The sequence below is a fragment of the Saccopteryx leptura genome, chromosome 8 (assembly GCF_036850995.1).
Source record: "Saccopteryx leptura isolate mSacLep1 chromosome 8, mSacLep1_pri_phased_curated, whole genome shotgun sequence".
Taxonomy (NCBI): Eukaryota; Metazoa; Chordata; class Mammalia; order Chiroptera; family Emballonuridae; genus Saccopteryx; species Saccopteryx leptura.
In genome coordinates this window covers 23,725,836-23,753,801 of record NC_089510.1, presented here as the reverse complement: position 1 = coordinate 23,753,801, position 27,966 = coordinate 23,725,836, and positions in this window count along the sequence as shown.

The window sequence follows — 27,966 nt, the reverse complement described above, 5'->3', positions numbered from 1 at the left end:
GTTGCTGTGCATAATATGATTGATCATCGGAATGAGAATAGAATTAAAAAGTAGAGGTGAAATCGTGCCAACCTGAGGGAAATGAATGTTCTGTTAATCTTTTAATTATTTTTGAATAAATTGAGCTGACTTTTGGTTTCTAGAGTTTGTTTCACTACTTCACTCTGTTTTACTTATTCAGCAAAAAAAAAAGTTAGAAAATTTTAGTATATTATTAACGAGGCTACGTGATATAGAAGATGAAATGAACACGTTATTTGGGATATTTAAAAAATGTATGTACATTTCTTTCTTGGTTATAAGAAAAGAGGTCTTGATTTTATTACCTTCATTTTTTTTTTATTTTTTGACTTTTTCCCTTATACATACGTGCTTTTAGATGTTAGTTAATTTTCTGAAGGTCATTTCTTTATCTTATGTAAAATCAGATATTATCATCTACCTCGCTTACTTATTGTAAAACTCATATTAAATGCTATATGGAAAAGCATATACATAATTCTTGGCTTAATCATGATTTAGAAAAAATTTGAAGTTATCTATCTTTAAGTTGTTTTATTAATTAATTGATTTTAGAGAGAGAGGGAGGGATAGGGAGGAAGGGAAGGAAACAGATCGAGAAAGAGAAACATTGATTTGTTTTTCTGTTTATTCATTCATTGGTTAATTCTTATATGTGCCTTGACCAGGGATAGAACCTGAACCTTGATGTATTGGGACAATGCTCTAACCAATTGAGCTACCAGCCCAGGGTGAGATACCTATCTTTTTTTGTGAAAATATTAAGTCTGCAAAGTAATAAACACATTACTTTAAAATATTAGTTTTGAGGAATGACATCAGCAAAATGGCTGAATAAGATATCCCTCTCAGGTACTGCCCAAAACAAGAATTTGGCCTCTAGTCAGAGACTAAAGTGCCTTTGTAGGAGCTATGGACCCAGCACCAAGTACCAATGGAACTAAGTGGAGTCCTATCAACTTGTGCATCTCATAATAGGCAGAGAGACCTTAGTGATGACTGTTGAACTTGCAGAGACCTGTGTACTGGCTCTAGATACTCTTAGCCACAATCTGGGAGGTCACGGAGAACACAGTCTTAGAACGTCATCCATGGACAAAAAAGCCTTTGTGAAAATTCAGGAGTTCAGCAAAGAAGTTCTATTTGTAAAAAACAAATGAGAACAATTGTATGCATGCAAATGAAAGAATATAGAAAAAAACTACAAATTTCTAAAAACATAGAACCTACCAAGGTTGAATCATGAAAAAATGGAAAATCTGAACAGACTAACAATGAATAGGGAGATTGAATCAGTATTAAAACAAAACAAAACAAAAAAAATAACCCCCCCAAACTCCTGAAGACCAGATGATTTCCCTGAAGAATTCTACCAAATTTTAAAGAAAAAGGAAACTTTTCTAAAAATATTGAAGAGGCGGGGACATTTTTAAACTCATTTATGAGGCCAGCATTACCTTGATAACAAAGCCAGATAAGGACAATACAAGAAAAGAAAATTACAGGTCAATATCTTTAATGAATATATATGCAAAAATCCTCAACAAAATATTAGAAAGCAAAAATCAACAACATATTAAAAGGAACATGCAGCTCGATCAACTGTGATTTATCACCATGATACATGGAGGGTTCAATATACACATATCAGTAAATGTGATACACCACATTGATAAAATAAAAGATAAAAATCATGATAATCTTAGCAATAGGAGAAAAAAACAGTTAAAATATGACATCCTTTTTTAATTTTTTATTTTTTTATTATTAATTCATTTTAGAGAGGAGAGGGAGAGACAGAGAGAGAGAGAGAGAGAGAGAGAGAGAGGAGAGACAGAGAGAGAGAAGGGGGGAGGAGCTGGAAGCATCAACTCCCATATATGCCTTGACCAGGCAAGCCCAGGGTTTCAAACCGGTGACCTCAGCATTTCCAGGTTGACGCTTTATCCACTGCGCCACCACAAGTCAGGCCTGACATCCTTTTATGATAAAAAAAATTGACTGAGTATAGAAGGAACATGTATCAACATAAGAAAGGTCATAAATGAAAAGCCTACAGTTAACATTATACTTAATAAAGGTCAGGAACATGACAAGGGTGCCTGCTTTTGCCACTTCTATTTAACGTAGTATCATCAGTCCTATCTGGAGCAACTGGCAAGAAAAAGAAACAGAAGGTATGGCAACTAATAAGGAAAAAGTAAAGTTGTTTCTGTTTACGGATGCTATAATCATATATATAGAAAATTCTAAAGATAACACCAAAAAATTAGTGTAACTAGTGAGTGAACTTAGTAAATTTGTAGGATGCAAAATTGACGTTTATAAATCAGTTGCATTTTTATACACTAATATTGAACTCTTGGAAAAAGAAATAAAGCAATCTCTTTAAAAATAACATGAAAATAGTAAAGTACCAATAAAGTACTTGGGAATAATTTTAACAAAGGAGTGAAAAATCTGTATGAGATTGATGAAAGAAATTGAATTAAACACAAATGATCGGAAATATAGCTTGTGTTTGTATGAATCAGAAGAATTAATAATACTAAAATGTCCATATTACCTATACTCAGCCATAGATTCAATGCATCTCTATAAAAATTTCAATGGGCCTGACCAGGCGGTGGCACAGTGGATAGAGCGTTGCACTCGGACACAGAGGATACAGGTTTGAAACCCTGAACTTGCCGACTTGAGCACGGGCTCCTCCAGCTTGAGAGCATGACACCAAACGCACAAGCAAAGAAAGTAAAAATCAACAAATGGGATTACCTCAAAATGAAAAGTCTCTGTACACAACAAAAAGAAATTAAGAAAATGAAAAGACAGTTTATGGAAGAAAATAATTGCAAACCAACTGCCAAGGTGTTAATATTCAAAATACATAAGTAATTCATACAATTTATTAACAAACAAACAAAAATTTTATTAAATAATGACAGAGTAACTGAAGAGACATTTCTTTAAAAAACACATCTTAATATTCAACAAATACAAGGAAAAATGCTTAATATCACTTATAAAGGAAATCAGATCAATACCATAATGAGCTATTATCACCTCATACTTGTCAGAATAGCTATTATGAAATGACACAAGAAATAACAAGTGTTGTCCTGCATGTGGAGAAAAGGAAAGCCTTGTGCACTGTCAGTGGGGATGTATTGGTACAGCTGCTAGAAAACATCATGAGGTTCTTCAAAAATTCAAAACAGAATTACCATATGATTCAGCAATTCACTTCTGGGTGTATGCACAAAAGAAATGAAGTTAAATTCTCCAAGAGATATATTTACTTCCACATTCAATGCAATATTAATCACAAAAGCAAACAAAAAGGAACACAACCTAAGTGTCCATCCACAGATGAATAGATAAATGTATAGTGTACACATACAAGAAAATATTATTCTACCATTAAAACTCTCCGACATCTCTCACAGCAATATATTTGCCGATTTATCTCCACAGGCAAGTTAAATAAAAGACAGGATAAACAAATGGGACTATATTAAACTAAAAAGTTTTGCACAGCTAAAGACAATATAAACAGAATAAAAAGACAAACTACACAATGGGAGAACATATTCGACAGTACGTCTGATAAGGGGTTAATAACCAAAATTTATTAAGAACTTGTAAATCTCAATACCAGGAAGATAAACAATTCAATCAAAAAATGGGCAAAAGAAATGAATAGACACTTCTCCAAAGAGGACATACAGATGGCCAATAGGCATATGAAAAAATGTTCAACATCACTAATCATTAGAGAAATGCAAATTAAAACCACAATGAGATATCACCTCACATCAGTCAGAATGGTACTCATCAGCAAAACAACACAGAATAAATGTTGGCGAGGATGTGGAGAAAAGGGAACCCTCCTGCACTGCTGGTGGGAATGCAGACAGGTGCAGCCACTGTGGAAAACAGTATGGAGATTCCTCAAGAAGTTAAAAATCAAACTGCCTTTTGACTCAGCTATCCCACTTTTAGGAATATACCCCAAGAACACCATAGTACTGTTTGAAAAGAAGAAATGCACCCCCATGCTTATGGCAGCATTGTTCACAATAGCCAAGATCTAGAAACAGCCCAAGTGTCGTCAGTGGACTGGATGAGTGGATTAAAAAGCTTTGGTACATATATACTATGGAATACTTGTCAGCCATAAGAAATGATGACATCGGATCATTTACAACAACATGGATGGACCTTGATAACATTATACTGAGCGAAATAAGTAAATCATAAAAAACTAAGAGCTGTATGATTCCATACATAGGTGGGACATAACAATGAGACTCAGAGACGTGGACAAGAATGTGATGGTAACCGGGGGTGGGGGAGTGGGAAGGGGGTTGGGGGAGGAAGGTGAAGGAGGAGGTGGGGGGAGGGGAGGGGCACAAAGAAAACCCGAGAGAAGGTGACGGAAGACAATTTGACTTTGGATGAGGGGTATGCAACATAGTCAAATGTCAAAATAATCTGGAGATGTTTTCTCTGAACATAGGTACCCTGATTTATCAATGTCACCCCATTAAAAATAATAAAAAAAATAAACCAGTTCTGCCATTTATGGATAGATCTTGAGGGCATAATGCTAATTGAATAAACTTAGAGAAAGTCAAATACTCAATAATAAGACAACAATGAAATCTAAAATAATGAATTCGTAGGAAACAGAGGGAAGAATAGTGGTTGCCAGGGGCTGGGGGATGGGAGAAATAGGGAGAGGTTAGTCAAAAGGTGTAATCTTCCGGTTATGAGAGGAGTAAGTCTCAGGGATCTAACGATGTGCAGCATTGTAGCTATAGTTAACACTCTATTATATATTATGTTATGTTATTTATGTGATTATATACTTGAAAATTGCTAAGAGAATAAAACATAAGTGTTTTCACAACAAAAAAAATTGGTAATTATGTGAAGTAATGGAGGTATTAACTAACCCTACTGTAATTATTCTGTAATATATTTATAACAAATCATCACATTATACAACATAAACTTACATAATGTTGTATGTCAGTTATAGTTTAATTAATCTAGAAAAAAGATAAAATATTATTTTGCCTTAATGTTTTCATATATCTGAAATTAGATTTAAAATTAAAAATTTATTTTTTAAATCTGATAACATTTAGAGAAATGGTTTGTAGTTCATCACACAGATGTTGTTGCTTAGAACCAAAAGAAATATAACTCAAGGATAGAATCAGTAATAAGAAATATTTCATAAGTAAAATGTCATGCATATAAATCAAGTATTAAGAAAAAAATGACACATTAAGTAAAACAGCACATAATATAAAAAGTATATAAAGAAATAAATGTTATATTTAAATTATTGGGGCAAAATTCCTAGTTATTTATGCAACTCAGAATATCATTTATTTTTCTCTTCATGAAAATAACAGTTAACATGCTTTAATTCCTGTTGGTTTGAAAAGTTCAGAGAAATTAAAATATTAATTAAAGGATAATATGATTAACAAACAAACAAAAAAAAAAGAATGCCACCAATTTAGATATCCATCTTAGCCCAATAATGAATAAAATCTGCAAAATTACAATAGAAATATAATTTTATTAGGCAAAGGTAGTCAAATGAGTTCAGAAGGTGTAAACATTTATTATTTATTTTTGAAAAATAATTAGTAGTTACTGTATATAGTTGTCATATACAATGCCAGTTTCCATGTCAAACTAAAGAATTAAATTCCTCTATTCTCAGGGATGTACTACTCAATAAATGTGTACACTATAAGGAATTGAAAAAAAAATTACACATCAAATAATGTCAGTAGATGCAATAAATGCAAATACAAATTTAAGAGCAAACTTGGAGCTGAAAGCCTAACAGGAAATCAGGAAGTAATAGAGACATTTGGCTATTAGGATAAGTTGTCATTAGGCTATTAGGATAAGTTGTCACTCAAAATGGCACTGATGGAAATATTATGACTTTCTTTTACAGATGACTATGATGAATTATTATGAGAACCAGAGAAAATAAGAAAAAGAGGAAAGCATTATACATATCACTTCCGGATTCATTGAATAAAGTAAAAAATGAAAATCACCTGTAGAAATGATAGCTATTTCACCTTTACATTCCTTATATTATCTCAACAGATATCTTAATAATACTTAGTATTCCTGAAGGGAATTTTTGTTTCTTCTAATAAAAATTCAAAATATGATAAAATGATAAAAACATGTTTAATTTTTAAATTTATTGTTTTTCTTTATATTTAATTTATTGTGTTGACATGGTTTCAAGTGATCCACTCAATAAAATACAATCTACACACTGCATTATGCATCCACATCAATTCAAACTTTCTTTTCACTCCCATTTTTCCCCCTTTCCCCCTTCCCCTAAACTCTAGACCCATTTTTCCTCTAGTTATTGCTATCCTGTTGTCTGCATATATGTGTTACCTATCTGGTTTTTTAGCCAGACCCTTCACCTTCTTTGATCCAGTTCCTTTTTCTCCCTTCCTTCTGACAGCTGTCCATCTGTTCTCTGGGTCCCTGCCTCTGTTTCTATTTTGTTCCTCAGATTATAGTGTTCATTAGATTCCTCGTATAAGTAAGATCATCAGGTATTTGTCTTTCACTTAATAATCTCCAGATCCATCCAAGCTGTTGCAAAAGGTAAGATTTCCTTCCCTTTTATATCCACATAATATTCCACTGTGTAATGAGTGGTGCATTTAAACAGTGGATCTAATTTATGTTTCTCTAATGATTAGTGACATTGAGCTTTTTTTTTTAATATGCTTATTGGCCATCTGTTTATCCTCTTTGAAGAAATGTTGATTCAGGTTATTTGCCCATTTTTTAAACTGGATTGTATACCTTTCTGGTGTTGAGTTTTAGTCCTTTATAAATTTTGGTTATTTCCTGACTAGGTGGTGGCACAGTGGACAGAGCGTTGGACTCGAACACAGAGGATCCAGGTTGAAACTCCCGAGGTCACCTGCTTGAGCGTGTGCTCACCCAGCTTGAGAGCAGGTTCACCAACTTGAGTGTGGTTTCACTGGCTTGAGCGTGGGATCATAAACATGACCCCATGGTCGCTGGCTTGAGTCTGAGGATATTTTCTACGCTATATTATGACACTTTGGATTTAATTTTAATCTTCTGTTTTACCAATTCTCCTCTGGAACCACGTAGACTAGGGGAAAGGGGAAGCTGTCTTGCTGCTGCCTAATGGTGGTGGAAGTCTAGGTTCTCCACCCAACTTCTGTTAGTACCTTGGGATGACTCTTAAATGTAGTGGGAATTTAGGATCCTCGCTAGGCACACATCCATCACTGTGACAGTGAAAAGCACCTTTTTTCTGCCCCTAACTTGACAGGAAGGTCTTGTTACTGCTCAAATGTGGTAAAATTGACAGCTTCTCTCTACTGCTTCTCTGACATCACTTCAACTAAGAGGGGCAGGGGTGTTCATTACTGCTGGGTAGTAATGGAAATCATGGGTCCTCAGTACCATGGGTCCTCTGACACCATCTCTTTGTAGAAGGAACAAGGTATTTTATTGTAGCTGGACAGTGTTGAGAGTCTATCTACTTCAGTCTTTGCTGATTAGGGTAGAGGCATTTTTTTTCATGTTGTTTGCCTATAGTAGAGCAATAATTGTCTAAAAATATTTTATCTTGCTTTTTCCTGATATGTTGGCTACTAAGAACAACATTTCATTGGGAATTTTTGTTGTTGTGTCAAACTTTTTAAGCACTTAATTTTTGATATGTGAAGCAAAATGAAATCACAGAGAAATATGACTAGGCTTTAAAATAAAAAAATTTTTAAGTTGAAAAATAACTATTAACCTTTTAATACTTATGAGAATTTTAGTTTTGGGAAGCAACGTTGACATGGGAATTTAAACACTTATTTAAGCAAAACGTAAATATTTTTGTATATAGATATTTCAGATTTGTTTCAAAATATAGGGAACTAGATACTATGCAATATTATAGAGAGTCACATATTTCAGGCCCAGTTAAAATGATGCAACGTCTTATGCGAGTGATGTTTAAACCTTACTCTTGGAGGAATTTCTTTGTCATTTGTCTTTCTAAGAATTTCTCACATTTATTAAACAGATATTTGTTTTACCATTTTAAGTGATTATGATTACAAATCAATGTTTCTGATTAAGAACATCAGTTATTGATTCAAATGAAAATATTCAAGTGACGTCACGGAAATGGCGCCGTGAGCAGCGCGTCCGACAGATCTCCCCAAAATCTCAACAAATTTATCAACTAGAAACAGAAAAAATTATCCTCGGAGCATTCTGGACTTCCACACACACACTGAAAGCAGAGGGACTGTTGCCCAGGACGGAGTACACCTGTGGTGAGTTAACCCACACGTGCAGCTGCCCGCCCGCACTCGGGGACGGCAGCCTGGGCACTGGTGGCCATCCCAGCATACCCTGAGAAGCTGCGCGCGGCCCCCCGTGCCGCGATCCGACCACTGGCGCGACGAGAAACCGCACGCCCGGTGCCGCGATCCAGAGAGGCCCCGTCCACTGGTGTGCTGAGAAACCGCACGTACCCCCGTGCCGCGGTCCCCGGCCACTGGCGTGCGGAGAAACCGCGCGCACCCCCGTGCCGCGGTCCCCGGCCCCCGGCCACTGGCGTGCTGAGAAACCGCGCGCGCGCCCGGTCCCCGTCCACTGGCGTGCTGAGAAACCGCGCGCACCCCCGTGCCGAGGTCCCCGTCCACTGGCGTGTGGAGAAACCGCGGGCACCCCCGTGCCGCGGTCCCCATCCACTGGCGTGCGGAGAAACCGCGCGCACCCCCGTGCCGCGTCCACTGGCGTGCGGAGAAACCGCGCGCACCCCCTGTGCCGCGGTCCCTGTCTACTGGCGTGCTAAGAAACAGCGGGCGCGCCCGGTCCCCGTCCACTGGCGTGCTGAGAAACCGCGAGGGCGCCCCGTGCCCTGCGGGCGCCAAGGCTGTCCTTCCTAGTCAGGAGATTCTCTCCGCGGGCGGGGCACCTCACCCAGCCATTCAAGCTAACAATCAAGCGTTGGGGGAGGGGCGGAACAGGCAGCCTGAAATGATCTCTGGAGCACAGCTGCGGATCCAATCACTGAAATTAGCTTAACCCACGAAATCTACGCACCCACGGGGCTCTAATTGATAAGATCTCTCCCAGTTCAGCGATCCAAGACAAGAGGCGTAATATTTTTCAGTGCCTTTCGCTAAAGGGGCGGGGGCAACTTCTGATTGACAGAGCCTCCATATTCAGGGATATTCCTAACAAGAGGGACTTGGCAGATATTAAGATCCATAAAGCAAACAACGACTAGTGCTTCAGCCAAAACAGGCTACCAAGTGTGGAAAGCCTGGGTTGAGTGATCCAACTGAATGATAGGCGCTGAACAGTCACCTTGACAACAATTGACTCCCAGCCCCACCTGATTACGCTGGAGGCTCTGACTGCCAAAGCCTTACCCAGAGCCTTGCGCTGAGTGAGGATAGAGTGGGGATTTCCCAGCTCTTTGAGCCTCTTACTCCCCAGACAGAAGCAGTGGCAGCTTCATAGCTGGATCATCAAGCTGCTAATTCAGGAAGGGGAGACTAGGAAAGAGACTCCAGGAAAGCAAACTCTCTCATTGTTGGACTCTACAAACGCCAACAAGCCTTGACTACCAGCGAGACTAAAGCCAATTATATGACATTGCCATAGAATCCCATCAACTGCAAATTCCTACCTAAGAGTGACATAGGGGCAGATCCTGGGGTATAGAGTCACCGACCAGAAAGAGGGAGAGAAAAGAAAAAAGGAAGAAGTTAACCTCTCAAAATCAAGAAAAATCCACAGACTTTATAACTGGTTCCACTAATTCTTTGTTGTTGTGGTTTCTTTCTTCTATTTTATTGCCTTTATTATTATTTCTATTTCTTCTACCTCAGTCCTTTTACTCTCTGCCCATCTTATGCTACCCTTTTCTTGAACTACACTACCCATGAGTGTTACATTTTATTTCTTTTCTTCATCCTAACTCTCCTTTAGGGTTACACTCCAAAACCCTTAACTCTCACTCTCTCCCCTTTTGTTTTTTGTTTTTTCCTTTCCTTTTTTTCTTCCTTCGTTTCTCTCTTACTCATATTTTTTCCTTTCTATTCATTTCTTCTTTTCTCCTTTTACTTTTCCTCCCATTTAAGCCTCAATCACGAACAAATTCTTTAATTTGGGACTCAAGTTTTTGTGGGTTTTTTTTTTTTGCTGTTCTTTTTTTTTCTTCTTCTGCTTTTGTTCTTGGTTTTTCGTTATTTGTTTGTTTTTGTGGCATTTTGGGCACTTTTTACATTGCTTTTTAACTCACTAGCATTCCTCCCAACCCAAAGTCTCCATTGTATTTAGTCTTTGCTCCACTTAATACAACAGATTTTTACTTATTATTTTTATTTTTATATTTTTCTTCTTTAATTGTAGTTTTTCTCTCCTTTTTTGTTTCCCTCTCATCCCTCTCATTAAATCTCTTAGTCGACCATCACTTACAAGCAAATCATTTTATGCTTGTCTAAGATTTTCTCTTTTTTTTTTTTTTTTGTTTGTTTTTGTTTTTGTTTTTGTATTTAGTAGGTCCCTAATCCCTTTTTTGCCCCTGAACTCTTCACCCCAAATCAGGCCCTCCATTATAGGCAGTTTTTGTTCCATTTAGCATAATATAATTCACAGCTCATCACGATATTTCCCTAAGGAGGTGAGAGGAGGGGAAGAGAAGAAAGAAAAAAGGGGGAAATAATAAATTATTACTTTTATTTTGTGGAGTGTTTTCCCTTTTTTTTTTTTTTTTCCCTTTTTATTTTTTATTAATTCTAATTAACACTATCCTCAAGACCACCTTCAGATGCCAATAAGAAAGAGGAAATCGAACATTATGGATACAAAAGACAGAGAGGTAACGCAAATTGATGTGGAAAAATCTATGGAGAAAAGACTTAACATATTGGAAGCATTGGAGCCAAATGACAGAGAATTTAAAATAGAAATCTTAAAAATACTCAGAGATATACAAGAAAACACAGAAAGGCAATTTAGGGAAATCAGAAAACAACTCAACGATCACAAAGAATATATTACCAAGGAAATTGAAACTATAAAAGCAAATCAAACAGAAATGAAAAACTCAATTCAAGAGATGAAAAACGAGGTAGCAAGCTTAGCTAATAGAACAGCCCAGATAGAAGACAGGATCAGTGAAATAGAAGACAAGCAACTTGAGGCACAACAGAGAGAAGAAGAAAGAGACTCAAAAATAATAAAAAACGAGAAAGCCCTACAGGAATTGTCTGACTCCATCAGAAAGAATAACATAAGAATAATAGGTATATCAGAGGGAGAAGAGAAAGAAAATGGAATGGAGAATATACTCAAACAAATAATAGATGAGAACTTCCCAAGCCTATGGAAAGAATTAAAGCCTCAAATTCAAGAAGCAAACAGAACACCGAGTTTTCTTAACCACAACAAACCCACTCCAAGGCACATCATAATGAAGATGACACAAACCAATGACAAAGAAAAAATTCTCAAGGCAGCCAGGGAAAAGAAGAATACAACATATAAAGGAAGGCCTATTAGATTATCATCAGATTTCTCAGCAGAAACTCTACAAGCTAGAAGAGAGTGGACCCCAATATTTAAAGCCCTGAAAGAGAGGAACTTTCAGCCAAGAATTCTATACCCATCAAAGCTATCCTTCAAGTACGAAGGAGATATAAAAATATTCACAAATACAGAAAAGATGAGAGAATTTATCATCAGAAAGCCCCCACTCCAGGAAATACTAAAGGGGGTTTTCCAACTAGATTCAAAGAACAAAAGAAAACATAACCACAAGTAACAGCTCCACGAAGAAAACAATAAAACCAAACTTAAACTGTGACAACAAAAGAAAAAAAAAAAGGGGAGAAAAGATGAAGATTAACAGTAGCAAAGGATGATGAAGTGCAGAAATATTCATAAGAAAGGGTACTACAATGAATATGGTAGGTACCCTTTTCATTACTTAATGGTAACCACCCTTGAAAAAACCACCACAAAAACACTTGACTTAAAAAAGGTAACAACAGAGGAAAGAAGTATGGAATACAAACAAAAACAAATGATAGAAAAACAAAAGAGAAGAATCAAACAAGATACAAAACAAACAGAAAGCAATTTATAAAATGGCAATAGGGAACCCACAAGTGTCAATAATTACACTAAATGTAAATGGATTAAACTTACCAATAAAAAGACACAGAGTAGCAGAATGGATTAAAAAAGAAAATCCAACTATATGCTGCCTACAAGAAACTCATCTAAGCAACAAGGATAAAAACAAATTCAAAGTGAAAGGCTGGAAAACAATACTCCAAGCAAACAACACCCAAAAAAAAGCAGGTGTAGCAATACTCATATCTAATAATGCTGACTACAAGACAGAAAAAGTACTCAGAGACAAAAACGGTCATTTCATAATGATTAAGGGGACACTGAATCAAGAAGACATAACAATCCTTAATATATATGCACCAAACCAAGGAGCACCAAAATATATAAGACAGCTACTTATTGACCTTAAAACAAAAACTGACAAAAATACAATCATACTTGGAGACCTCAATACACCGCTGACAGCTCTAGATCGGTCATCCAAACAGAGAATCAATAAAGATATAGTGGCCTTAAATGAATTACTAGAACAACGGGATATGATAGACATCTACAGGACACTTCATCCCAAAGCGACAGAGTATACATTTTTCTCTAGTGTACATGGAACATTCTCAAGAATTGACCATATGTTGGGCCACAAAGACAATATCAGCAAATTTAAAAAAATTGAAATTGTGCCAAGCATATTCTCTGATCATAAAGCCTTGAAACTAGAATTCAACTGTAAAAAAGAGGGGGAAAAACCCACAAAATTGTGGAAATTAAACAACATACTTTTAAAAAATGAATGGGTCAAAGAAGAAATAAGCGCAGAGATCAAAAGATATATACAAACAAATGAAAATGAAAATATGACATATCAGAATCTCTGGGATGCAGCAAAAGCAGTAATAAGAGGAAAGTTCATATCACTTCAGGCCTATATGAACAAACAAGAGAGAGCCGAAGTAAACCACTTAACTTCACACCTTAAGGAACTAGAAAAAGAAGAACAAAGACAACCCAAAACCAGCCGAAGAAAGGAGATAATAAAAATCAGAGCAGAAATAAATGAAATAGAGAATAGAAAAACTATAGAAAAAATCAATAAAACAAGGAGCTGGTTCTTTGAAAAGATCAACAAAATCGACAAACCCTTGGCAAGACTCATCAAGGAAAAAAGACACAGGACTCAAATAAATAAAATCCAAAATGAAAGAGGAGAGATCACCACAGACATCATAGATATACAAAGAATTATTGTAGAATACTATGAAAAACTATATGCCTCCAAATACAACAATCTAGAAGAAATGGATAAATTCCTAGAACAATACAACCTTCCTAAACTGAGTCATGAAGAAGCAGAAAGCCTAAACAGACCAATCAGCAGGGAGGAAATAGAAAAAACTATTAAAAACCTCCCCAAAAATAAAAGTCCAGGTCCAGATGGTTATACTAGTGAATTCTATCAAACATTCAAAGAAGACTTGGTTCCTATTCTACTCAAAGTCTTCCAAAAAATTGAAGAAGAAGCAATACTTCCAAACACATTTTATGAGGCCAACATAACCCTCATACCAAAACCTGGCAAGGATGGCACAAAAAAAGAAAACTACAGACCAATATCTCTAATGAATACAGATGCTAAAATACTAAACAAAATACTGGCAAATCGAATACAACAACATATTAAAAAAATAATACACCATGATCAAGTGGGATTCATCCCAGAATCTCAAGGATGGTTCAACATACGTAAAACAGTTAATGTAATACATCATATCAACAAAACAAAGAACAAAAACCACATGATCTTATCAATAGATGCAGAAAAGGCTTTTGATAAAATACAACACAATTTTATGTTTAAGACTCTCAACAAAATGGGTATAGAAGGAAAATATCTCAACATAATAAAGGCCATATATGATAAACCATCAGCCAACATCATATTAAATGGCATAAAACTGAGGACTTTCCAACTTAAATCAGGAACACGACAGGGGTGTCCACTCTCTCCACTCTTATTTAACGTGGTGCTAGAAGTGCTGGCCAGAGCAATCAGACAAGACAAAGAAATAAAAGGCATCCATATTGGAAAAGAAGAAGTAAAGGTATCACTTTTTGCTGATGATATGATCCTATACATCGAAAACCCAAAGGACTCCACAAAAAGATTACTAGAAACAATAAACCAATACAGTAAGGTCGCAGGATACAAAATTAACATACAGAAGTCCATAGCATTTCTATATGCCAACAATGAAATATTAGAAAACGAACTCAAAAAAACAATCCCCTTCACGTTTGCAACAAAAAAAATAAAATACCTAGGAATAAACATAACAAAGAATGTAAAGGACCTATATAAAGAAAACTACAAGGCATTGCTAAGAGAAATAGAAAAAGACACAATGAGATGGAAAAATATTCCTTGTTCTTGGATAGGAAGAATAAATATAATTAAAATGGCCATATTACCCAAAGTAATATATAAATTTAACGCAATTCCCATCAAAATTCCTATGACTTTTTTTAAAGAAATGGAACAAAAAATCATCAGATTTATATGGAACTATAAAAAACCCCGAATAGCCAAAGCAATCCTAAGGAAAAAGAATGAAGCTGGGGGCATTACAATACCTGACTTTAAACTATATTATAGGGCCATAATAATCAAAACTGCATGGTATTGGCAGAAAAATAGACACTCAGACCAATGGAACAGAATAGAAAGCCCAGAAATAAAACCACATATATATGGTCAAATAATCTTTGATAAAGGGGCCAACAACACAAAATGGAGAAAAGAAAGCCTCTTCAACAAATGGTGTTGGAAAAACTGGAAAGCCACATGCAAAAGAATGAAACTCGACTACAGCCTGTCCCCGTGTACTAAAATTAATTCAAAATGGATCAAAGACCTAAATATAAGATCTGAAACAATAAAGTACATAGAAGAAGACATAGGTACTAAACTCATGGATCTGGGTTTTAAAGAACATTTTATGAACTTGACTCCAATGGCAAGAGAAGTGAAGGCAAAGATAAATGAATGGGACTACATCAGACTAAGAAGTTTTTGCTCAGCAAGAGAAACTGATATCAAAATAAACAGACAGCCAACTAAATGGGAACTGATATTTTCAAACGACAGCTCAGATAAGGGCCTAATATCCAAAATTTACAAAGAACTCATAAAACTCAACAACAAACAAACAAACAATCCAATAAAAAGGTGGGAAGAGGACATGAACAGACACTTCTCCCAGGAAGAAATACAAATGGCCAACAGATATATGAAAAGATGCTCAGCTTCATTAGTTATTAGAGAAATGCAAATCAAAACTACAATGAGATACCACCTCACCCCTGTTAGATTAGCTATTATCAACAAGTCGGGTAATAACAAATGTTGGAGAGGCTGTGGAGAAAAAGGAACCCTCATACACTGTTGGTGGGAATGTAAAGTAGTACAACCACTATGGAGGAAAGTATGGTGGTTCCTCAAAAAACTGCAAATAGAACTACCTTATGACCCAGCAATCCCTCTACTGGGTATATACCCCAAAACCTCAGAATCATTGATACGTAAAGACACATGTAGCCCCATGTTCATAGCAGCATTGTTCACAGTGGCCAAGACATGGAAACAACCAAAAAGCCCTTCAATAGAAGACTGGATAAAGAAGATGTGGCACATATACACTATGGAATACTACTCAGCCATAAGAAATGATGACATTAGATCATTTATAGCAAAATGGTGGGATCTTGATAACATTATACGGAGTGAAATAAGTAAATCAGAAAAAAACAAGAACTACATGATTCCATACATTGGTGGAACATAAAAACGAGACTAAGAGACATGGACAAGAGTGTGGTGGTTACCAGGGGTCGGGGGAGGGAGGACGCAGGAGGGAGGGAGGGAGAGATTTAGGGGGAGGGGGAGGGGCACAGAGAAAACTAGATAGAGGGTGACGGAGGACAATCTGACTCTGGGCGAGGGGTATGCAACATAATTTAATGACAAGATAACTTAGACATGTTTTTCTTTGAATATATGTACCCTGAATTATTAATGTCATCCCATTAACATTAATAAAAATTTATAAAAAAAAAAAAAAAAAAAAAAAAAAAAAAAAAAAAGAAAATATTCAAGTCAAATATATTGAAATATGATTTAGAAAATGTTCAGCTTTAATACAAATGAATGATAGATTTAAAAATATTTGTTAAATATTAAAAATATTTCTCAATAAACTATACTAATTTTTGGACACAACAATAACAAGAAATGAAGTTTTTAAAAAATGTTATATTTAATTAAACTTTGGCAAAAAATTAAATATCTTTACTCCCACAGTCATGCCAACAGCTATTTGGTGAAAATATTATGATGGTCAAAATTAATGTACAGTTCATTATGTTTCATAATCTAAGAAATGAGATGTTGAGTGTTATATCATGTCCCTTACATTTTAAATAATTTATCAAGTGACAGTGATAGACTAGGAGAAAAAACAGAAATGATATTTAAGACTAAATACAAGGAGAGAAGGAGCCAGAGATCTGTCACAGCTGACTCTGTGCTTCCCCAGTACGTCACTGTGCGGATCATTTGTGATAAATCACAGCTCTCTTGCACTATATCATTATCATTGTCATCCAAATGCATTCAGAAGCTACCAAAGTATAAATTAATACTGCTCAAGAGAAAGCCACACTGGAGAAATGCATTCACTTTTTTGAGCTTCTGAAATATCCTTCGATAAAAATAATTAACCAGATAGTAACTGGTTTGGATATTTATTAGGCACCAGAGTGACTAGGTATCAATCTTCTATTTCTTTTTTCTACAACGAAGATAAATAATCGCTTGGCAAGCACTTTATATATTTAAAGGGAAAGAAAACACTATACTTTTAAGAAATTATTGAAGAAAGCATTTCACTTATCTTTGTCTTCACTATGTACTTTGTGAATGAAAAGCATAAAAATAAGCTTTCAAGTAATTAGAAAAAAGCCCAAACTTCACATAAACTTTTCACCTTCACAGAATAGAATCAAGTGTAGTGATTTATCCAGAAAATTCTACTCACTCTCCAAATTTAGCACTTCTATTTTCTCAGGGAAACCCTCTTGAATTTAAGGTAAATACTGTGTTCATAGTACTCACCACAGAGTTTTAAAATTATGTATATACATTTACTTAAAACTTTGAAAACCCCGAGGACAAAGACAAATCATCATTAGAGTTTCACCTTCAAGCACAATTCAGTGAATGTCTGAATTTAAGTAAATACCTGAAGAAGGAATATAAAAAGCATTGATGTACTGTTTTTATTTTGATTCAGGCAAGATAAGTTTTTGAATAATAATAATAAGGTAAAATTTTGAAAATACTTGTTTTGAAATTATTTAAATATTTTACCAATAAATTATATTTTAAAATGACTGACCATATATATGATCATATATATATGGTCTACCAGAAAGTTGTGTCCGTTTCTATCACAAGTTTCGACACATAAGCACATGTTTATTTGGCGCATGTGTGCCTCTCTATTTTTATCACTTAATGTATATATACTGATGTAGCAAATTAACTAAAACAAAGTTGATTCATGTTAGTCTTACGTGTGAAGCGATAGTGTACCTATGGCTACTGATAAAGTTCATTTACACCACTGTAATTTTTACGAATTTCAACAAGGAAGAAATGCGACAGAAGCATGTCCTGTCGCATCCACCATATTCCCCAGACTTAGCAACCTCTGCTATCACTTGTTTTTATCCTTACAAAATTTTTTGAAGGGCAAAAAATTCAAAAATGAAGAAGATATCAAACAAGCACTGGTTCAATTTTTCACATCAAAAGATAAAACATTTTTCAAAAATGGGATGCACAAAGTGCCCTCACGCTGGCAAGAAATCATTAATAATAATGGCAATTATATTATTTAATAAAGTTTCTTGACGGTAAGAAAAATTTGTATTTTGTTTTATTCCAAAAATGGACAGAACTTTCCAGTAGACCATATGTATATATAAATATTCCTGGGAACTTTATTAAATCTATTTTATTATATTAGTCTTAGGTAATATCTCTCTAGAAATAACTCCTATATCATTGCTTTAAAATAAAATATTGTATCTTCTTATTAGTATCCATACCATTCTCCAGTTTGGCACATACAAATGTTCTAAACTCATATGGTTAAAAGAGAGAGTAATCAAAAAATAAGAACAGATAGATAAATTAGAAAAGTAGTCAGTGATAGAACCAAATATTTATTTTATAAAAGCCCTAAGATAATTCAGTGGTAAAAAAAGCTAGTCTTTTAAAAAACTGTCACTGGAAAAATTGAATGTTAGTATATAAAAACAGACTTAATATTGACTTGGGGACTTAAATGGAAAAACTATACTTAAAAATTTCTAATGGCAACACAAATAGAAGAAAATATTTATGACCTTATATTAGGCAAAATTGTCTTAGGTAAAACAAAGAAAACATGAACCATAAAAGAAAATATGTATAAATTGGCTTTATTGAAAACTTATTTTCTTTGAAAGTTGCTAATTGTTATAGGAAGAAAGAAAAGTCACAAACTAGAAACGTATTTGTAAAACACATATCTGATGCCAGATATGCACCTAAAATATATATTAAAATGTTTAATCTAATAATAAAAACATAGGCCCTGGATGGTTTGCTCAGTGGTAGAGCATCGGCCTAGCGTGCAGGAGTCCCAGTTTCGATTCCCCGCCAGGGCATACAGGAGAAGCACCCATCTGCTTCTCCATCCCTTCCCCTCTCCTTCCTCTCTGTCTCTCTCTTCCCTTCCCACAGCCAAGGTTCCACTGGAGCAAAGATGGCCCGAGCGCTGAGGATGGCTCCATGGACTCTGCCTCAGGTGCTAGAATGGCTCTGGTTGCAACAGAGCAACGTCCCAGATGGTCAGGGCATCGCCCCCTGGTGGGCATGCCGGGTGGATCCCGGTCGGGTGCATGCGGGAGTGTCTGACTGCCTTCAGAAAAATACAAAAAAATAAAAAATAAAAATAATAATAAAAACATAGAAATACAATAATAAAATAAAGTATTTTACCAAGTAAAATATGTAAATGGCTAGAGAATATATAAGTATATGCTCAACTTCTTTAGTAATCAGAAAATGAACATAAACAACCATAAGTAAGATATCAGTATGTAATTACTAGAATAGCTAAAATTTTAAAAGATTTATAATATATAATGATGCTCAGTATTTGGAACAACTAGAAATCTCCTACATTACTGTTGGAAATGCAAATTTGAATAGTCTTTTTGGAAAACATTTTGGCACTTTGTTATAAAGGTAAATGCTATAACCTCTCTTTCCCTAGATATTTTGCTGAAAAGAAATGATATTATGTGTTCACACAAAGGCCTGCAAATACTCATATCGTCTTTACTTTTTATATCAAAAGAAAACAAAATATTGGAGACAATCCAAATATGCATCAACTGGTGAATGTATAAACTAATTGTGGCATACTCACTTAATAGGTTATTATATATATATATATATATATATATATATATATATATATATATTTAGCTCTAAAAATGAATGGTTAATGTATGCAACAGCCTAGATGAATATGAAAAGGCTATATTTGGTAGGAAAAGACACAATATAAATGCTACATGAGTCTATTAATATATCATTCTGAAAAAGACACAACTCTGGAGATAGAAGAGAGACCACTGCTTGCCAAGAGTTTAGGATGAAAGAAGGGACTGGGTACAAAGAGGTATAAGAAAAATTTGGGTGGTAATGGATGTGTTCAATCTCAATCGTGATATTTACACAACTGCCTATATTAGTCAAAACACATCAAACTGGATGTGGTATATCAGTTCTATTGTCTATTTATAAAAAGATATTCTTAAACATATTGAGATTTAACCAATCACTTCACTGAAACCTCTCTCCCCTCTCTCATCCTCCTTATCTCATTCTTTTATATCTAGAATACTTATAACTTCATAATATGCTACTTATCTGCTTCTTAATATGTTTATGGTTTACTTTCTCTGTCTCCTGCTAGAGTATAACTTCCACTAATAGTATATAGAGTGGTGTGTCACCCATATTTTTTCACTCAGGATTAAGTCATTCATTACCCTTACTTTCTACAAATCTTGGAGGTTGACAACACCAACGTGAGTCTTTCTCTAGGAATCTCCCCAGGTTCAAGAGAACGACAAGTTCCCATTCCCTTTCGGAAGAAAGCACACACTTGTTGGCTTTTCAGAGGTTAGCAAAGTATGGTTTGCAGAACAAATCTGGCCTGAAGTTCATTTTTATAGGGCACAGAAAAAAAAAAGGTTTTTATATTTTTAAAAGGTTGCATTAAAAAGTATTATACATGTGGAAAAAAAAACAACAAATCCAAGCTTGGGAATGAATAATAAATAATGGAGATTTGTACAGAGAGATTTGAATTATCTGTTACTGACATCTGCTTTGCCAAGGTCAGAGCTGTAGTTGGGAAGAGTTGAGACCCTGAGAATACTCAAGGAACACTTAAGTCAAAGCAGGCAAAATTCAAAAACAAAAGTTTTGTTTTAAAAAACTTTATATTCTGTTAAAATCTGCAGATATGCTTCAGGCCCATTTAAAGACTAGTGCCTCTTGCTTGAAGAAAATATGCAATATGTACCCCCTCAAAGTCTAATCTCACCTTACCTTCCTGCTACCAGATCAATAAGTAGATTAAGTAAGAGTATAAACAGGCCAAAGCAGTGTTGAACCTGTTTAAGAGAGAAAAGGCCTATACTTCAAAGAACTATGGGACCCAGACGTTATGCATGTGCAAAACTAGGGAAGCATATATGTAACTGGATTCTAAGGTGGCAAGATGATGTGGATCAACATAAGATTTGGTAAGGGAATATTTATCTCAGGGTATTTTCTCCTAGAATATAGTATTTAGCTCTCTGGCAATGACTGGAAGACAGTGCTTCTAGGATGGTTTTTGGGAACTTGAAAAAAGTAATGGCTTACATGAAAAAAAGCAGATATGTCAAAACTCCTAAGGCACAAAGTGGAAAGAGGAATATGTATGTATATAATTGTTTTCACAATTGTGGAGACTGGCAGTTGCCAGATCCACAGTTGGCAGTCTGGAGACACCCAGGAGAGCCAATGGCATAGTCTGAATTCAAAGCTTGAGAACCAGGAGAGCTAATAATGGTATAAATTTCTTTCCAACTCCAAGACCAAAGGCAGGAAAGGACTAATGTCCCAGCTCACACTCAGGCAAGGACTGCAAATTATCCCTTACTCAGCCTTTTTGGTGTATTTAGGCCTTCGAAAAATTGGGTGAGGCCTACCCACATTGGGCAGAACAATCTGCTATACTCAGTCTACTGATTCAAATGTTAGTCTCATCCAGAAACACTGACAGGAACAACCAGTATTTAACCAGCTATCTAGATTTCACATGGTTCAGTCAAGTTGGCACATAAAATTAACCTTGACAAGTAATCTGCCTCTTTCACTCAGTCCCACTGGTTAGGTTATTTTGAAAGATAAGACAATCGATCAAAATTCTGACATATGCTACAACCTGAATGACACTTGAGGACATTTACACTATGTGAAACAAGCCAATCACAAAAAGATACTTCATGGTTCCATTTAAATAAGGTTTCTAGAGTAATAAAAATCATAGAGACAGACAGTAGAATGATGGTTTCCAGCAGATGGGATGAAAGAGAAGGAGGAATTATTATTTAGTGCTGATAGAGTTTCAATTCTGCAGGATGAAAAGAATTCTGAGAATGGACGGTGGCAATGGCTTCTCAGTGATATAACTGTACTTAGTATCACTTACGTATATTTAAGAAAGATTAAGATGGTAAATTTCATGTTGTGTGTATTTTACCTCAATAAAAAAAAATGTTGAACACGGAATGCTTATCATGATAATATAGATAGAAAAAAATATTAAGAGATCCTAAATGCTTGTGTTGTTAGATCTTTATGAAGAAACATCCGGTAGCGTGGTGTCTGATAACAGTCTTGAGAGGAAATTGCTTATTAGTGATTTAAAGAGAACCATGTCATCTGTTGAATTACTAACATTATATCCTCTTGCACCTGGATTTTCTTTGGAAGTCACCCTTCCTAACAATAGCCAGATTTGACCTTGCTGAGTTTGAGGGCTCTGATGAACTCATAGCTCAAGTTTTAAGATTTTATTGCAATAAGAGTATATCTGTCACAGATGAAAATGCAGGAGCATATTTATGTCTTAATGTAATCCATTCGTTGCTTTTTATAAACCTAAAGTTCTCCAGGGAGTAACACAAATACACATAATGCTCTTATGTGTTACACTTTGTATTTTGATCTCTACTTTAGCTGACAGACTTTTTAAAAATAATAACCAGAATGCTCCCTAGTGACTGTACACATGTAGATATTAAAAAGTAAAAATTAGCTTAGTGATTCAAGCTCAAGTCAGCGTTCAGTTATTCTGAATTATAGTTCATTTCATCTGCTCTGATTTTGACTTGAATAATACAATTTCGGGTTTGAATTTGTATCAGTTGGCGTCCCGATATCTTAGTGCAGGGGTCTCAAACTCGCGGCCGTGCGGCCCGCCCACCAATTTTGTGCGGCCCGCAGACTAATCAAACTTCGTGGATTAATCTGCAGGCCAGTCTGCGGCCGCACAAAATTGGTGGGCGGGCCGCATGCAGCCCGCGGGCCGCGAGTTTGAGACCCCTGTCTTCGTGCGATGTTTCTTAGTGGTTCCCAGATAATCTCTAAGTGGGATGCCACACTGGGCACCTTAGATGTTTCCCACCAGTATATTTAAATACCCCTGTTAATTTATGTTAGCTTTTTCTGATAAAGCATTAACATTTTAGAAGTGTTATACATATTTGATCAGTGTCATTGTTTATGTACATTAATCAACTGCTAAAGACAGTAGCTTTCCTAGAGTGTAACTGGTATATCTAATGTGAACATTACTGTGTGTGATCAGTTGGTTTTAGGATTATGATATATTTGCTTATTTATTTAGTTAAATTAATTTCTGGTGTTAACATGGTTTCAAGTGTCCCACGCGGTTTAACACCCTCAACCCCCCACATCGTGCCCCCCCCCCCGTGCCCCATGCACAGTCTCCTTCCGTTCCCATTCCTTTACTCTCCCACCTCCATCTCCCTTTCCCTCTGGGACTTGCCGCCCTGTTCTCTGTATCTGTATGTTATGTTTATATATACACTTTGGCTAATCCTTCACATTCTTTGACCCTATCCCCTCATTCCCTTTCCCTCTGACAGCTGTCCTTCTGTTTCTTGTGACTCTGCCTCTGCTTTAATTTTGTTCCTCAGTTTGTTGTGTTCATTAGATTTCACATACAAGCGAGATCATATGATATTTGTCTTTCTCTGCCTGGCTTATATCATTTAGCACAATTAACTCCAGGTCTACCCATGCCATCACGAAAGGTAAGGTTTTTTTGTTTTTCAGGGATGCATAACATTCTATTGTGTCCAGGGGTCCCCAAACTTTTTACACAGGGGGCCAGTTCACTGTTCCTCATACCATCGGAGGGCCGGACTATAAAAAAACTATGGGCAAATCCCTATGCACACTGCACATATCTTATTTTAAAGTAAAAAAAACAAAACGGGAACAAATACAATATTTAAAATAATGAACAAGTAAATTTAAATCAACAAACTGACTAGTATTTCAATGGGAACTACGGGCCTGCTTTTGGCTAATGAGATGGTCAATGTGCTCCTCTCACTGACCACCAATGAAAGAGGTGCCCCTTCTGGAAGTGTGGTGGGGGGCCAGATAAATGGCCTCAGGGGGCTGCATGTGGCCCATGGGCCGTAGTTTGGGGACCCCTGGTGTACACCTACCACAGTCTTTTTATCCAGTTGTCCACTGACAGACACTTGGGCTGTTTCCAGACCTTGGCTATTGTAAACAATGCTGCAGTAAACACGGGGGTGCATATCTTCTTTTGAATAGTATTTTGAAATTTTTAGAATATATTCCTAGAAGTGGAATTTCTGGGTTATAAGGGAGTTCCATTTTTAAGGTTTTGAGGACTCTCCATACTGTTTTCCACAGTGGCTGCACCTGTCTGCATTGCCACCAGCAGTGCAGGAGGGTTCCTTTTTCTCCACACCCTCACCAGCACTTGTAGCTGGTTGATTTGTTAATGAGAGCCATTCAGAGAAGTGTGAAGTGGTATCTCATTATGATTTCAATTTGCATTTCTCTGATGATTAGTGAGGAATATTTTTTCATATGCCTCTGGGCCATCTGTATGTTCTCTGGAGAAGTGTTGATTCAGTTTCTTTGCCTATTTTTTAATTGGATTGTTTAACTTCCTGGTGTTGAGTTTTAGAAGTTCTTTATAAATTTTGGTTATTACACTTTATCAGATGTATCAGCGAATATGTTCTCTGATTTTGTATTTTTTATATTGTTAATAGTGTCCTTTGCTAGACAAAAGGTTTATAGTTTGATATAACCCCATTTGTTTATTTTATCCTTTATTTTACTTGCCCTAAGAGATATATCAGCAAAAATACAGTTACGAGAGATATCAGAGAGTTTACTGCCTATGTATTCTTCTTCCAAGATGTTTATTGTTTTGTGACTCCAACTTAAGTCGTTTATCCAGTTTGAGTTTATTTTTGTGAATAGTGTAAGTTGGTAGCATAGTTTCATTTTTTCCTGCATGTACTTATCCAATTTTCACAGCACCATTATGAAAGATTTTTACTCCATTGTATACTCTTGCTTCATTTATGAAATATTAATGGACCATAAAGGTGTAGGTTTATTTCTGGGTTCTCTGTTCTGTTCCATTGATCTGTATGCCTGTTCTTATGCCAGTACCAAGCTATTTGATTACAGTGTGATACGTCCCACTGTGCTCTTCATTTTTACGATGGCTGAGGCTATTTCAGTTCTTTTTTGGTTAGATAGAAATTTTTGGAATATTTGTTCTAGATCTGTGAAGTATGCCATTGGTATTTTAATAGAAATCGCATTGAATGTATAGATAGATTTGGGTAGTATGGACATTTTAACAATGTTAATTTTTCTTATTCATGAGCTCATTTATGCTCCCACTTGTTTGTGTCTTCTTCGATTTCTATTTTCAATGTCTTATAATTTTCTGAATATAAGTATTTTAACTCCTTGTTTAAATTTATTGCTAGGTACTTTATGTTTCTTTTTTGTTGCCATTGTAAGTGGGATTGTTTCCTTAATTTCTCTTTCCAACAGTTCATTATTAATGTATAAAAATGCTGATTTCTGAATATTAATATTAATTATATCCAGACACCTTGCCAAATTTATCATATCTAGTAGTTTTTTGGTTGAAACTTTAGGATTTTCTTTGTACAGTATCATGTCGTCGGCAAATAATGACAGTTTTATTTCTTCGTCTGCAATTTGGATATCTTTTGTTTCTTAGTTTAGTCTGATTTCTGAGTCTAGGACTTCCAGAACTATGTTGAATAAGAGTGGTGAAAGGGGGCACCTCTGTCTTGAAACCCTGGACTTGCCTGGGTCAAGGCACATATGAGAAACAATTATGTGGATGCTTCCTGCTTCTCCTACCTACCACCTCTTTCTCTAAACAAACAAACAAACAAATCAATAAATAAAATTCTTAAAAAAAGAATTAGGAGGGAGAAAGAATATTGTTTCCTACTTTTCAGTGGCTAAAGTACTTGCAGCAGTTTTAAATAATGTAAATAATAATATATTTCAAAAACCAGTTACTTTGTCAAAAACACTGCATATTCAATATATACTTAGTGCCATTATTTTGCCAATGATGAAAACTATCCTTAGAAAAGTTACATTTCTTATAGAACTCAGGAATTAGAAAGAGGTGGATTCAGAATTCAAAGAAAAATTTAATTATGATGATTATAAAAATAATAATGATAATAATCTTGGTTTTTAGTTATATAAAATTATATAACTGTAACAATTCACAAAATAATTGACCAGAGAAACATCTAGAAACATCAATTGAAATGTAGAATTGTCTACATTCAAGTCTGCTGCATAACACACCGTAAAATTACAAGGTTTAGTTTTGAAGAGTATAAAGAAACATTCAGGTAATTTTGTTAAAACTACTAGTTAGCATTTGACTTTCCACACATCTTAACAGGAGATATGTCCAGCTTCTCCTTTGCTCCCGGCCATTCCCTGAAAAAATTGAGCTTAATATTTAAACAACTATATCTCAAATAGGAAAGATAATTTGTATAATATAGTCAAATAAGATTTAATGTGTCATAAACATGTTTCAAAAAAAGTTTTTTGGAAATTTTCTATCACATAATTATATTCACTTTTCAATAGATATCTTTGGGGAAATTTTAATATTGCATTTTAGAGGCCATTGTGATTATTTTCTTTCCCATTTAACATTATTTTAATTCTGATTAGAAGTGACATTTTTACTAATTTAACTGCTTATTTATTATTTAGAATACATACACACACACACACAGACACACACACACACACACACTCACCTATCTGATCTTACCTGTACTTGAGCTCAGATATTTTCTCTGAACCCAGATACAATAATTTCAGAATGTTTGACCTTTCTTTCCTCAAGTGGAAAACAGATATGATGACTCTCCACTTATAGTACGTTCATTGTATATTATATATTACATCAGTACTCATGACAGCCAATCAGGTGCATCACATTCCAACCTCATGTTAAATAACTTTTTTTTTTTTTACATAGACAGAGTGAGAATCAGAGAGAGGAATAGATAAGGACAGACAGACAGGAACGGAGAGAGATGAGAAGCATCAATCATTAGTTTTTCATTGTGACACCTTAGTTGTTCATTGATTGTTTCTCATATGTGCCTTGACCGCGGGGCTATAGCAGACCAAGTAACCCCTTGCTGGAGCCAGCGACCTTAGGTCCAAGCTGGTGAGCCTTGCTCAAACCATATGAGCCCGAGCTCTAGCTGGTGAGCTCAGGGTCTCGAACCTGGGTCTTCCGCATCCCAGTCCTATGCTCTATCCACTGCGTCACTGCCTGGTCAGGCAAATAACTTCTTGATGATAGTGTGAGTTCAGAAAAGTATGCAAATCAGGGCTTTTCTTTTGTTATCTGAGAGTCAGTTATTAAATATTTACAAACACATGTCTGATCTTAAACTTCCTTCAGTCTAATTATTTCATGATACAGCAAATCTGAAAACCGTAATTTGTATCCTAATAAAAGTATCAAGGAAACGCAGTAGATACTCTTGAGAACTGGTTATTGATTCTTTCCTTAGGCAATATTTTGACTTATTAGTAAGCCTCAATTTTTATTTTATTTTTATTTATTTTTTTGAGTGAGAGAAAGGGAGATAGTGAGACAGACTCCTGCATACTCCCCGACTGGAAATCACTCCACAACCCCTATCTTGGATGGATGAAACTGAGCTATTTTTAGCGCCTGTAGGCTGACCTCTTGGACCAATCAGTTTTCTTCAGAACTTGGGAGAGGCTTCAACCATTCCAACGACTCTATGGGAGGGGAAGATGGAGAGAGGGGGAGACAAACAGATGGTTACTTGTCTCTTGTAGCCTGACTGTGAATGGAACCTGCGACATCCATACACCATCCTGACCCTGTTCACTGAGCCAAACATTCAGGGCCAGTAAGCTCCTATTTT